Source organism: Sciurus carolinensis, chromosome 2 (genome assembly GCF_902686445.1).
Source record: "Sciurus carolinensis chromosome 2, mSciCar1.2, whole genome shotgun sequence".
NCBI classification, from domain to species: Eukaryota; Metazoa; Chordata; class Mammalia; order Rodentia; family Sciuridae; genus Sciurus; species Sciurus carolinensis.
Genome location: NC_062214.1, coordinates 120,143,615 through 120,158,964, shown reverse-complemented (window position 1 = coordinate 120,158,964; position 15,350 = coordinate 120,143,615). Strand labels below are relative to the sequence as shown.

The 15,350-nt window shown below is 40.0% G+C and overlaps 2 pseudogenes; one reads left to right on the top strand and one right to left on the bottom strand.

The window, feature by feature from the left end:
* Positions 1-3,221: 3,221 nt before the first annotated feature.
* Positions 3,222-4,160, bottom strand: LOC124977560 (olfactory receptor 4F3/4F16/4F29-like; annotated as a pseudogene).
* Positions 4,161-4,441: 281 nt separating this feature from the next.
* Positions 4,442-5,725, top strand: LOC124978176 (vacuolar protein sorting-associated protein 4A-like; annotated as a pseudogene).
* The last annotated feature ends 9,625 nt before the right edge of the window (positions 5,726-15,350 follow it).

Here is a 15,350-nt window from a genome sequence, read left to right as displayed (position 1 = left end):
ATTCATTCAGCTCATTCTTCCACAAATACATTAGTCCCTGCCTACCCAAGGAGTTGGAGCCACACAAGCAAAGCATTTTAGTCCATTCTGGATAATAGCTCTACTGAAGATGTCATCCATGCAGCAGGTAGGAACACAGAAGCAAGAATCCTAAGTCTCCCTGTGAGAATGTGGGCAGACTTCCCAGGGGAAGTGACATTTGAGTAGAGATTTGAGAGCTGGAGACCAGGATGAGGATGGGAAGGACAAATTCCAAGAATTAACAACTTGCAGAATGGGGTATGGTAAGTTCAGCATGTCAGAGAAACTATGTGGTTTAGAAATAACAAGACAGTAAGTTCAAGGTGGAGAGTGGTAGGAGAGATTTTACAAAATAACACACCCGATCCAGACTATTTGAATCAAACTCTCTGAGTTTGGGCCAAGACTTGCTTTTTTTTTTTTTAAATTGCCTGGGGTAATTCTGATGAACAACTCACTGAAAGCTATCACTCTGCTCTGCCCTTCTCTTTGCAGTCCCATTCTGTACCTTTCCCACTACACCAACCTCAAGACGTTGAAACTCTCTCTCCACGCAGCAGAGTGAAAGATTCTCAAGGACAGAAATATTACCTTATTTTTCTCTCTCTCCAGTACTTTGTGCATTTTCTGCCATTCGTTAGGTACTCTATAAATATTCATTTAGTTGAGAAAAACAGAAATATGAAGAAGAAAATTAAGCCAAAGCTAAAAATGTAAAAAATGGAGTCAACATAATTTTAAAATAAAACCAAAGACGATTAAAATAGAATCAAATCATGATAGAATGTTCTAAAAATTATGAATTTTAGAGAGAAGACATTTAAAAAATAAGGTTGAAAAATAAGCAAATTACTGAATTCTTAGCACTGCCTATGCTGAAACTGCTTCCCAAAAAAGACTTCCCATTGCAGCAAAGCAGGGAAAGAGCCCCCGATCTCCTTCAGTGTCTGTCTGAAGTCACTCACATCTATGGCCCCAAACCCCTTCCCAAAACCTAGAAAAACAAAGAGAAAATGTGTTGTGATGCAGGCCTGTGATCTGGCAGCTCAGAAGTATGTGGCTCCTAACACCAGGGTATTCTTAAGCACAGCAAATTCAGTGTAATCACGCTTCAGTTTAGTTGGAAAAAAAAGAGAATATATCTAACATATTAGAGTTAAGAAAATTCTAACTTTAATATTAACGAATGATACATTGATAACTCAAAATCTAGTTTAAAGTATCATACAATGGCTTGATAGCAGCAAAGATCACTACTTTTTATTTTTAATAATTTTAATTGCATAGAAAGTGTATGAGTCTATTCTCATTTTTAAAAGTAGAACATTGCAAATAAAATGAAAGACCCTTTGACAATGACCCGTATTCCAGGTCCCTTTCTCGCCTCTCTGGGGACAACACCACATGACCATATTCTTCCAGACTTTCCTTATTCTTTACATTGATGTGTACTTGCCCTTGTAGACACATAGGACTCTAAATTCTTTTCATTGATTTATAGATATAGCAGGGAATTAATCAAGGTTCAGACCAGAAGAGATGTCACACTTGCCAATCTCCACAGCCCAATCCTGCCAGGGGATGGGTAAAGAAAGTGCCTGGAGGTTGCATGGGAGACCTAGGCTCTAGTGGAGAGGTGCCTACAGGGAAGCTCCAGGGGTGATCGCTGACCAGAATCACCTCCGCCCTTGTGGCGCTTTGCCAAGCAGTGCCCTCTGTCCCTCGTGGCATGTTTTCCAGTGGTGGCTGGCTGAATGAGTGACAGATAACCTTTGCACAGGGTCCTCAGTTCTTCTCCAGTCACCACTGAGGGGGTCTATATGTCAGGCTGCAGGAGCAGTGACATCATCAGCATGAGCTTGCTGAGTTTGACTGTATATCTGACATCTCAAGGGACAATGTTTTGACCTACATGCTAATAATAATAAGCAACTTTCTACAGATAAAATTAGTTTTCCCTAGTTCCCAGTGTGCACAAGAGAAAGTCATTGTCCTTCAAAACAGTATGCATCTGGACATTCCAGTCCAGGTTTGCTCTCAATGTATCCTTAACTTGACTAGATTTTTGAGGACAGAAAAGGCGCATTTAGGGATATGGTTTTTATTCTCCCCCTTTTCATTAAGTATGACACAACATTCAAGTGGGAAACTGAAGAGAAGTGATTAAAGGAATTATATATAAGAGTTTGGGCAGACTTATGAGAACCAATAAGAGATGGAAAAAGAATCCAGGGCTAGCAAAGAAACAAGTTCTTAGCATCTTTAGGCTAACAGGGCTATAGAAAGGAAGGGGGTTCTAGAATCATGAGTAAGCTACAGCTGCGGAAGAGGGTATCCCCATAGGATCCATGCACAGAAGAGTAACAGTCTGATTCTGTAGCTTATTGTACACTTTTTCTGCATCCAGAGAAACTACTTCATCATCCCAATGTGTGGAGCCCCCAGTAGTATTGTAACTGAACCTTACAGACTATTCCACTAATCTATGGAGCCAATTGCTTGTAAGTGATAGGGCATGTGGGTAGATGAATAAGTTCCATGTGTTGTGACCTTATATTATACTTCATTTGCTACATAATGTGCCCTTTGGTCAGAAGAAATGCTGCATACATATATCATGATAGCTCACACAGCTTTTGCTCTTCTACCCCAAAACATGTACTTGATAGACTCCTCTGTGTGTGCTCTCAAGATTCTCACCTCCACAAACAAACTAGCAGAGTCCTAAAATGGAGTAGAGTGTTTGCGAGTGGTAGGAGGGAGAAATAAGACCCAGTTCATCATCCCCTCAATATCCCCCAGTGGAGTGCTGCCAGAAATTTCTATGTGTAAGACACATTCCTGTTTTTGAAGAAAAAAAAAAAAAAAACAAGGAAGGTAGGTTTCCCTGTTCTAAAGATTTTAAAGTAGCCTGCCATCTTCCTTATGTCAGCGTTTTCTTCTTATAAATATTAATCCTTAGGAAGTGAGGTTCAGGATTATTATAATCTTTGATTCCTAAATACTTTATATATAATTCCTTCTGTGTTTTCAGAAGTGATTTTTCTCCATTCTAACTAGAAGACACAGTGATTTCAATATCAGTGGAGATAACCAAATCAGCATAGGCAAAGAAAGACTTTTCTCTGAGCCTTATCATAAGAAAAGAACTCCCTTTGTTCAACAAAAATATAGTTGCACAGTGTTCACAAAGCAGTTGTTTAAGAGATTCTTCTATAAGTCACTAGCTGTCTGCATGCTTTCCTCATTGCCACCTTCATTTCTTGATTCCTTAGAGTGTAGATGACAGGATTCAGAAAAGGGGTCAGAACTGCATCAAATATAGCCAGGAACTTATCCAAGTGAATAGAGGGATAGGGCCATGCATAGATGAATATCAAAGGACCAAAGAACATGACGACCACAGTGATGTGAGCAGAAAGTGTGGACAGAGCCTTCGAGGAACCAGCAGAAGAGTGTTTCTGAACACTGAGAATGATGACATTATAGGAAGGGACCAGTATGAGGAAGGAGCCCACAGAGATGAAACCACCATTAGCTGTGATCATGAATTCCAGTCAGTAGGTGTCTGTGCAGGCAAGTTCGATGAACCAAGGAAGGTCACAGTAAAAGCTGTCAAACACATTAGGGCCACAGAAGGGCAACTTTACCACAAAAGTCAACTGAACAACTGAGTGTATAAGGCCAACCACCCAGGCAGCCACTGAAAAGAAGATGCACATTATTGGGCTCATGATGGTCAGGTAGTGCAGAGGCTTGCATATGGCCACATATCTGTCAAAGGCCATGGCTATGAGCAACACCATCTCCACACCACCAATGACATGGATGAAGAAGATCTGTGTGATGCATCCTCTAAAGGAGATGACTTTGTGCTTCCTGAAAAGGTCATAAATCATCTTGGGGGAAGTGACAGGAGAAACACCCAGGTCAATGAAGGAGAAGTTGGCCAATAGAAACTATGTGGGAGAATGTAAGTGTGGCTCAGAAGCCACTGTGAACACAATGAGGGAGTTTCCCATCATGCTTGCCACATAAAACATAGAGGAAAACACAAAGAGGAGTAGCTGGATACCCCAGGAGTTGGTGAGTCCCAGGAACACAAACTCGGACACCTCAGAGTGATTTGCTCTACCCATTGGTTTTTTTGGCAGTGCTTGTTACCTGAAGGAGAACAACAGAGGAAAATACAAATTATGACAACTACATTAATAGACCAGGAGGAGAGAGGTCAAAATCAGGAAAATCTATTTTTACTTTAGCATTAAAACCAACCTAAAAGACATGGCTCGCTGACCCTCTAACTGGGCTCTGACTGAGTGACCACCCTCCCCACACTGGACCCAGCACCTCAGCTACCCGAGGTCTGACTGAAGTCACCAGCAGTGCTGTGGGTTGTAGGGTGGACCCAGGAGAGGAAATGACAACATTGACCCCCCAGGAAGCCGCTCATCTACTGACAAAAGTCAAGAAAAGGATAAAGCCAAGAATTACAAGGAAGCACTTCAGCTCTACCAGCCTGCAGTGAGCACTCTCTCCACACAATCATGTCCCAGGCTTACAGTGACAAGGCCCAGGAGAGCATGCTAGCCAAGTGTGTGCAGTATCGAGACTGGGCAGAGAGGCTGAAGGATCAGTTATGAAACAGAGAAACACGGCGAGAAGTCAGTAAAAGAGAATCAGAGTGAGGGCAAGCGCAGTGGTGGTGACAGCCAAGGGATAATCCAGAGGAAAAGAAATTGCAAGAGCAACTGAGGGGTGCCATTGTGATGGAGAAGCCCAACATAAGATGGAGTGATGTGGCTGGGCTGGAGCGGGCCAAGGAGGCTGTCGAAGAAGCTGTCATTTATCAATTGAATTCCCACGCTTGTTCACAGACCAGCACACCCTTGGTGAGGGATACTGTTCTTTGAACCACCAGGCATAGGGAAATCCTACAAGGCCAAACCTGTGGCAGCAGAGGTCAACAACTCTACCTTCTCTGTGGTTTCCTCAGACTCGATGTCTGAGTGGTTGAGGGAAAGTGAAAAGCTAGTGGAGAACCTGTGTGAGCTGGCGAGGCAGCACGAGCCCTCAATCATCTTCATCAAAGAGGTGGATTCCCTATGTGGGTCCCAGAAGGAAAAGGGGAGGGAAGTTATCCCAAAGATCAAAACAGAGTTCTTGGTCCAGATGCAGGGGCTGGGGAATAGCAATGATGGGACTCTCATTCTTGTGCCACAAACATCCCCTGGGTGTTGGATTCAGTTATTAGGAGGAGGTTTGTAAAGCACATTTATATCTCACTGCCAGAAGAAGCTGCCCATACCCAGATGTTCTGATTACATCTGGGGAGCACCCTCACAACCTCCCAGATGCCAACATCCACAAGCTGGCCCAGAAGACAGAAGGTTACTCAGGTGCTGACATCAGTATCATTGTAAGATGCTCTCTTATGCAGCCCCACAGAAAAGTGCAGTCAGAAACACACTTCAGGAAGGTCTGTGGTCCTTCCCACACCAACCCTAGCATTGTGATTGATGACCTCTTCACCCCATGCTCTCCAGGGGACCCAGGGGCCGTGGAGATGACTTGGATGGATATCCCTGGTGAAAAATTCTTAGACCTGTGGTTTGCATGTTGGACATACTCCTGTCTTTGGAAACCACCTGGCCCACAGTGAATGAAGAAGAAATTCTCAGAGGACTTTGGACAGGAGACTTAAAAGCTTCTTTGCCATGGGTGAAAGTGAAGGTAGGAGGTTGATTGGGACACATCTACAACATTCCCTACATTGGTGATCAGACAGGGCTCCAGGGCTCATCCTAAAGTCACTACAGTGTCTTCCCACTGTCTGAACACTAGCCAGGGAGCAGGAAGTGAAGGGTCTTCATAGCTGCAGATGCTGTGCTGCGGTCTGGCACACAGCGGATACTCGCTCTTCCTACTTCTCTCTCCTGAATGCCGACCAGTTCCTTTCTTTGCTCCTCCATGTCCTTATTTTTTTATTTTTGTTCCCCTAAATTGATGCTGCTTTGATTTGTCTTGTTTATAAAGATAAAATCCCTGGAAGCGTCAAGGAGTAGTAACCAGTCTCCAGGGCCCTGCTCCTTTTATGCCCAAGTTCAGTTCCTTGGAAACAATCTGATGAATAGTAAGAAAAGCCATTTCCAACCTCCTAGGTTTGCATCCAGGGTCCTGTGTCTTCCTTGCAAGAGGAAGAGATGGTTTCTGTGAGCACAAAGCTGTGCTGACAGCTTTATCAGGAGAGAAGGCAGGTGCATCTTCATTGCTACCTTCCCCCCAACCCCTCCACCACCCACCCACCCCCAGTGTAAGAACACTAAACCCAGCCACTGCCCGGGGTCGCTGTCCTGGAAATGGTCTAATAGATCCTTTTTCCTTCTTTTATTTTTCCCCTTTTCCCTTTTTAGAAGAAAAAATCTAAAGATCAACATGTATATGAACAAGTGTTTAACATCAATAATTATCACAGAAGTGTAACACAAGAATGAAAGAAATGAAAAGAAAAAATTAAAAACAGAATTATTACATAATCCACATGATCATTTCTGGATTAATATCCAAATGAAATGACATCATTATATCCCAAAAATACCTTCCCATATTCATATTCATTCCAGCATTATTTACACTATCCAATACATGGAAACAAGTTAAGTATCCATTAGTGGATCCCACACAGACACACAGACACACACACACACACACACACACACACACACACACACATGCACACAATGGAATATTCTTTAGCCTTATAGAAAAATGAAAACTTGTGTTTGTGACAATATGAATGAATGTGGAGGTTGTTGGACTAAGTGAAATTAAAGACATGGAAAGACAAATACTGAAAGATCTCATTTATACTTCGAAAATAAGTCATGGGTGGGGTGGGGAGGTGGAATGGAAAGATATCAGTTTAAAGGTAGAAATACTCAGGATGTTGAATTTCTGGAGATCTATTGGGCAGCATGGTCACCATGGTTAATAATAATAGTCTCCTTTAAAATACCTAAGAGACTAGATCTTGAATGTTCTTACCACAGATAAGTATATGAGATGATGACTGTGCTAATTAGTTTGACTCAATAATTTCACTATATATGTATATCAAAACACCACATTGTGCACCATAAATTTATACAATATTTGTCATTTTTTGTTGGCAAGGATGTGGGGGAAAGGTACACTCATACATTGCTGATGGGACTTCAAATTGGTGTAATCACTCTGGAAATCATTATGGAGATTCCTTTAAAAATTTGGAATGGACCCACCATTTGACCCAGCTATCCCACTCCTTGGCCTATACCCAAGTGACTTAAAATCAGCATACTACACTGATGCAGCCACATCAATGCTCATAGCTGCTCAATTCACAATAGCCAGATTGTGGAACCAGCCTACATGCCCCTCAATTGACGAAAGGATAAAGAAACTGTGGTATATATATATACAATGGAATATTACTCAGTCATAAAGAATAATAAAATCATGGCATTTGCAGGCAAATGGATGAAACTGGAGAATATCATGCTAAGTGAGATAAGCCAATCTCAAAAAATCAAAGGACAAATGATCTCGCTGGTGAGCAGATGATGATACATAATGGGGGGTGGGAGGGAGGCAAGAATGGAGGAAGAAGGGACTGTATAGAAGGAAAAGAGGGATGGGATGTTTGGAGAGAAGGAAAAAAGTAACAGAATGAATCAAACAACATTACCCTATGTTAATATACAATTACACAAATGTTATGCCTCTACTTCATGTACAGAGAAACAAGTTGTACCCCATTTGTTTACAATAAAAAAATAAAAATAAATAAAAAATAAAAAAAATTTGGAATGGAACCACCATTTGACCCAGCTATCACACTCTTGGTATGTATCCAAAGGAGTTAAAATCAGCATACTACACAGCCACTACATCAATGTTTACAGCATTTAATTTACAATAGCTATGCTCTGAAGCCAAAGTAGGAGCCCTTCAATAGATGAAAGGATAAAGGAAATGTGGTATACATACACAATGGAATATTACTCAGCCATTAAGAATAATAACCTTATGCCATTTGCCAGTAAATGGATGGATCTGGAGACTATCATGCTAAGTGGAATAAACCAGTCCAAAAAAATCAAAAGTTGAATGTTTTCACTCATATGTGGAAACTAATCCACAATAAGCAGGAAGAGGGGAAGAACTGATATTATTCAGTAGATTAGACAAAGGGGAATAAAGGGAAGGGAGAAAAAAAAGAAAGACAGTAGAATGAATTCAAAATAATTTTTCTATGCACATCTATGAATTCACCATAGTGAATTCCACCATTGTGTGCCTACACAAGAATGGGGTCCTAATTAGAAGAAGATATATTTCATTCTTGTATAATTATATAAAAATGAATTCTACTGTCATGTACAACTAAGAAGAACAAATAAAAATTTAAAATTAAATAATTCATCATTTTTTAGATCTTAATGAAACTAGAAGGGGGAAAAAGCACCCATTAAACCTATAGATTTTGAAATTGTAACCACACAGAGAAGCTGGTGGCTGTTGTACAAAATTGTTCAATTCCATACAGCATTGTCTCAGAATTTAGTCTTTCTGCTTTCTCCCAGAGAAATTGCAGTAATGTTCCTCACAAGATAGAAGATTGGTCAACATGGGAAACTGTGATTCAACCCCAAATTCTTTTAATTTTTCCTTCAAAACGCATCCTGGTTCAGTCACATGAAACTCTTCACCTTTTCTCATCAAGCATATCTACAAGGACCACAAGATTATTCTGAAAAATAAGTCCTTCCTTCCTATTCCCAATCTCTGGAAAACATTATCTTCAAAGTTTATTAAACTTTGAATAACAAATAGCTAGAAGGTCTTGCTTTATATTATTAGCATTTGTTTTACAACCTTTTAATTTTGTGGACTGCTGTCAAAACTAATGCACCAGTAAACTTCTTAGGGATAATGACCTATTCATGTTTAGATTCTCTGAAGCAATGAAGAAGGGGTCCACAGAGTGGGGCAGGTCCATGAACTGTCAATTACCAGTTTGGATCCCCTTAGAAATAGAGAAGGTTAATAAATGTATAAAACAGGTTTTCAAGATGGCGGACTAGAGGGCGGTTGCATTTCATGTTGCTCCAGGACTCAGGATTCAAAAGAGGAGATAGTGAGTGACTTGGGACCAACTCAAAGCCGCCTGGTGAGTCTCTCCCATTGGGGAGGTGTCCTGGATGCGGTGGTAGCCCCGGAACACAGGGAACTTTGTGAAGTAGAGTTGCCCGGCGAGGCACCCCTCCCCCCGCTGGACTGGTAAACACGGACAGCGCGGAACTTTGCAGAGGAGGCCGCACAGCACAACGCTTAGTTTCGGAGCAACCTGTGGGGGCTCTGGCGACTGCCAGAGGAAGAGCTGGGTGGCGAGCTGTTTGGACTCAGCAACCTCCTAAACAAAGGGGGGTGGGGGTTGTCCTGAGGAGGTGGAGGTGCGCAGTGAGTTGCTTGGTCTCCAAGCGCCCACACAGAACACCACGTGGCTGCCTGGAGGAAGAGGTGAGCGGCAGGTCACTGGGGCTCAGAACATATGTACGAGGCTCCAGGTGGCTGCTCAGAGGAGGGGTCGCATAGCCAGGCGATTAGGTGCAAAGAACGGTCCGGGAAACTAGGCACCATTTGTTGAAAGAGCTACACAGAGACAAGCTGAGGGGCGGAATGAAGGTTCCAGGACTGTGGGCAGCTTCTCTGAGGAGGGGCAACCTAAGGAGACTTGTCTGTGAAAGGCAGGGCTCCCAGGCCCAGGAGGTAGGTCTGGGACCCTGGGAACATTGCCTGAGAAGGCTGCCCTGCCCAGGCGGGAGTTGTGGACTGAGGGGAACCTTAAGGAGGGGAACTGACCAGTGAGACCTCCCCACCCGGTGATTCTTCCCTGCCGGGTGAGGTTTTCCCACAAGGACGGTAAAACCAGAGACACAGGCACAAACAGGCCTTGCTTCAGCCTGCAGCCTAGTTCCCCTTTGGATGACCATTGGTCAACAAGTAGAGGCACCTTTGACCACTAGCAGGGAATATACCCCACCTGAAGAACACCACCCCTAGAGAGGCAGCTTCCTTAGGGAGCACCGCAGTATCAACTTCCTCTAAGTCTTCAGGCTACTGAAGGATAAGAGGGGATACACTAGCAATCTTCAGGGACATTATAAGTCAATAGAGGAAATCTACAACATCTCAGCAGTCCACTAATACCTGAAAAATATGAGAAAACAAGGGAAGAAAATTCCTCAAACAAATTTGGATGTTACATCAATAAAATCCAATGACAGCATGGTAGAAGAAATGTCAGAAAGGGAGTTCAGAATGTACATAATGAACATGATAAGGAAAGCAAATGATGAAATGAAAGAGCAAATGCAGGCATTGAATGAACGCACCAATCGACAATTAAAAGAGAAATACAGGAAGCAAAAGACCATTTCAAAAAAGAGTTAGAGATATTGAAAAAAAACCAAACAGAAATCTTTGAAATGAAGGAAACAATAAACCAAATTAAGAACTCCATAAAAAGCACAACCAATAGGATAGAACACCTGGAAGACAGAACCTCAGATATTAAAGACAAAATATTTAACCTTGAAAACAAAGTTGAACAAACAGAGAAGATGGTAAGAAATCATGAACAGAATCTCCAAGAACTATGGGATATCATGAAAAGGCCAAATTTGAGAATTATTGGGATTGAGGAAGACTTAGAGAAACAAACCAAAGAAATGAACAATCTATTCAATGAAATAATATCAGAAAATTTCCCAAATCTGAAGAATGAAATGTAAAATCAAGTTCAAGAGGCTTATAGCACTCAAAATACACAAAATTACAACAGACCCACACCAAGGCACATTATAATGAAAATACCGAACATACAAAATAAAGACAGAATTTTAAAGGCTGTGAGAGAAAAGAACCAAATTACATTCAGGGGGAAACCAATACGGATATCAGCAGATTTTTTGATCCAGACAATAAAAGCTAGAAGGGCCTGGAAAAACATTTTCAAGCTCTGAAAGAAAATGGATGCCAACCAAGAGTCTTATACCCAGCAAAACTTACCTTCAAATTTGACGATGAAATAAAATCACTCCATGATAAACAAAAGCTAAAAGAATTTACAAAAAGAAAGCCAGCATTACAGAACATTCTCAGCAAAATATTCCATGAGGAAGAGATAAAAAACAAAGAAGCAAATCAGCAAAGGGAGGAATTATCCTAAAGTAACTGTCAAATAAAGGAGGAACCAAGTTGTGTCAAAAAATAAATAAATAAATAAAATTTAAAAAATGAACCAAATGACCGGGAATACAAATCATATCTCAATAATAACCCTGAATGTTAATGGCCTGAATCCATCAATCAAAAGACATAGACTGGCAGACTGGATTAAAAAGAAATATCCAACAATATGTTGCCTGCAAGAGACTCACCTCATAGAAAGAGATACACATAGACTAAAGGTGAAAGGATGGGGAAAAACGTAGCATGCATATAGACTCAGCAAAAAAGTTGGAGTATCCATGCTCATTTCAGATAATGTGGACTTCAAGCCAAAGTTAGTCAGAAGGGATAAAGAAGGACATTTCATACTGCTTAAGGGAAGCATAAATCAGCAAGATATAACAATCATAAACATCTATGCCCCAAACAGTGGCTCATCCATGCATGTCAAACAAATCCTTCTCAATTTTAGAAACCAAATAGACCATAACACAATAATACTAGGTGATTTTAACACACCTCTCTCACCACTGGACAGATCTTCCAAAAAAAATTGAACAAAGAAACCATAGATCTCAATAACACAATCATTAATTTAGACTTAACAGACATTTATAGAATATACCATCCAACCAAGAGTGAATAGACTTTCTTCTCAGCAGCACATGCATCCTTCTCAAAAATAGACCATATATTATGCCACAAAGCTAATGTTAGCAAATACAAGAAGATAGAGACACTACCTTGTATTCTATCAGATCATAATGGATTGAAGTTAGAAATAAATGAAAGAGTAAAAAACAGAAATTACTCCAACACCTGGAGATTAAACAATATGCTATTATATGATGAAAGGATAACAGAAGATATTAGGAAGGAAATTAAAAAATTCTTAGAGGTAAATGAGAACAAAGAAACATCATATCAAAATCTCTGGGACACTATGAAAGCAGTACTTAGAGGAAAATTTATTTCATGGAGCGCATTCAATAAAAGAAGTAAAACTGAACAAATAAACAACCTAACACTACAGCTCAAATCCCTAGAAAAAGAAGACCAGACCAAAACTAAAAGTAGTAGAAGACAGGAAATAGTTAAACTCAGAGCTGAAATCAACGAAATTGAAACAAAAGAAACAATACAAAAAATTGACAAAATAAATAGTTGGTTCTTCGAAAAAAATAAACAAAATTGATAAACCTTTAACCACACTAACAAAGAGAAGACGAGAGAAAACACAAATCAACAAAATTCAGAATGAACGAGGAAATATCACAACAGACACGATTGAAATACAAAACATAATTAGAAGCTATTTTGAAAATCTATACTCCAACAAAATAGAAAATTTCGAATATATCAACAAGTTTCTAGAGACGTATGAATTGCCTATACTAAACGAGGAGGACATACACAATTTAAATAGACCAATTTTAAGTAATGAAATAGAAGAAGTCATCAAAAGCCTACCAACAAAGAAAAGTCCAGGACCAGATGGGGTCTCAGCCGAGTTCTACAAAACCTTTAAAGAAGAGCTCATTCCAATACTTTTCAAAGTATTCCATGAAATAGAAGAGGAGGGAACTCTCCCAAACTCATTCTCTGAAGCCAATATTACCCTGATACCTAAACTAGACACTAGACAGAGACACATCGAGGAAAGAAAATTTTAGGCCAATATCCTTAATGAACATTGACACAAAAATTCTCAACAAAATTTTAGCAAATTGCATACAAAAACATATTAAAAAAATAGTGCACCATGATCAAGTGGGTTTCATCCCAGGGATGCAAGGTTGGTTCAACAACAGGAAATCAATAAATGTAATTCACCATATCAACATACTTAAAGTCAAGAATCACATGATTATTTCAAAAGATTCAGAAAAAGCATTTGATAAAATACAGCACCCATTCATGCTCAAAACACTAGAAAAAATAGGGATAGTGGGAACTTTCCTTAACATTGTAAAGGCCATCTACGTTAATCACATGGCTAATATCATTCTAAGTGGTGTAAAACTGAAAGCATTCCCCCTAAAATCTGGAACAAGGCAGGGATGCCCTCTTTCACCACTTCTATTCAATATCGTCCTTGAAATTCTAGCCAGAGCAATTAGACAGACCAAAGAAATTAAAGGGATATGAATAGGAAAAGAAGAACTCAAACTATACCTATTTGCTGATGATATGATTATATACTTAGAGGAACCAGGAAATTCCACCAGAAAACTCTTAGAACTCATAAGTGAATTCAGTAAAGTAGTGGGATATAAGATATAAGATCAATGCTCATAAATCTAATGCATTTTTACACATAAGTGATGAATCTTCAGAAAGAGACGTTAGGAAAACTACCCCATTCACAATAGCCTCGAAAAAAATAAAATACTTGGGAATAAATCTAACAAAAGAGGCGAAAGTCCTCTACAATGAGAACTACAGAACACTAAAGAATGAAATTAAAGAACACCTTAGAAGATGGAAAGATCTCCCATATTCCTGGATAGGCAGAATTAATATTGTCAAAATGGCCATACTACCAAAAGTGCTATACAGATTCTATGCAATTCCAATTAAAATCCCAACGATGTACCTTACAGAAATAGAACAAGCAATCATGAAATTCATCTGGAAGAAGAGGAAACCCAGAATAGCTGAAGCAATCCTTAGCAGGAAGATTGAAGCAGGGGGTATTGCAATACCAGAACTTCACCTATACTATAAAGCAATAGTAACAAAAATGGCCATGGTATTGGTACCAAAATAGACAGGTAGATCAATGGTACAGAATAGAGGACACGGACCCAAACCCAAATAAATATAATTTTCTCATACTAGACAAAGGTTCCAAAAATATGCAATGGAGAAAAGATAGCCTCTTCAACAAATGTTGCTGGGAGAATTGGAAATCCATATGCAGCAGAATGAAACTACACCCATATCTCTCACCGTGCATGAAACTAAACTCAAAATGAATCAAGGACCTCGGAATCAGACCAGAGACCCTGCATCTTATAGAAGAAAAAGTAGGTCCAAATCTTCAACATGTCGGCTTAGGATCAGACTTCCTCAACAGGACTCCCATAGCACAAGAAATAAAAGCAAGAATCAACAAGTATGATAGATTCAAACTAAAAAGCTTTCTCTCAGCAAAGGAAACTATCAGCATTGTGAAGAGAGAGCCTACAGAGTGAGAGAAAATCTTTGCCAATCATACTTCAGATAGAGCACTAATCTCCAGAATCTATAAAGAACACATAAAACTCAACACCAAGACTACAAATAACCCAATCGACAAATGGTCTAAGGAAATGAACAGACACTTCACAGAAGAAGCAATCAACAAACATATGGAAAAATGTTCAACATCTCTAGTAATAAGAGAAATGCAAATCAAAACCACCCTAAGATTCCATCTCACCCCAATTAGAATGGCGATTATCAAGAATACAAGCAACAACAGGTGTTGGCGAGGATGTGGGGAAAAAGGTACACTCATACATTGCTGGTGGGGTTTCAAATTAGTGTAGCCACTCTGGAAAGCAGTGTGGAGATTCCTTAGAAAACTTGGAATGGAATTACCATTTGACCCAGCTATCCCACTCCTTGGCCTATACCCAAAGTACTTAAAATCAGCATACTACAGAGATATAGCACATCAATGTTCATTGCTGCTCAATTCAACATAGCCAGATTGTGGAACCAACCTAGATGCCCTTCAATTGATGAATGGATAAAGAAACTGTGGCATATATATACAATGGAATATTACTCAGCCATAAAAAATGATAAAATTATGGCATTTGCACACAAATGGATGAAATTGGAGAATATCATGCTAAGTGAGATAAGCCAATCTCAAAAATACAAAGGAGAAATGATCTCAGTGATACGTGGATGATGATACATAATGGGGCGTGGGAGGGGTTAGTTTTAGGGTTAGAGTTAGGGTTAGGGAGGGGGGCAAGAATGGGGTAAGGAAGGACTGTATAGAGGGAAAATAGGGATGGGAGGGGTGGTGGTAAGGGAAAAAATAACAGAATGAATCAACC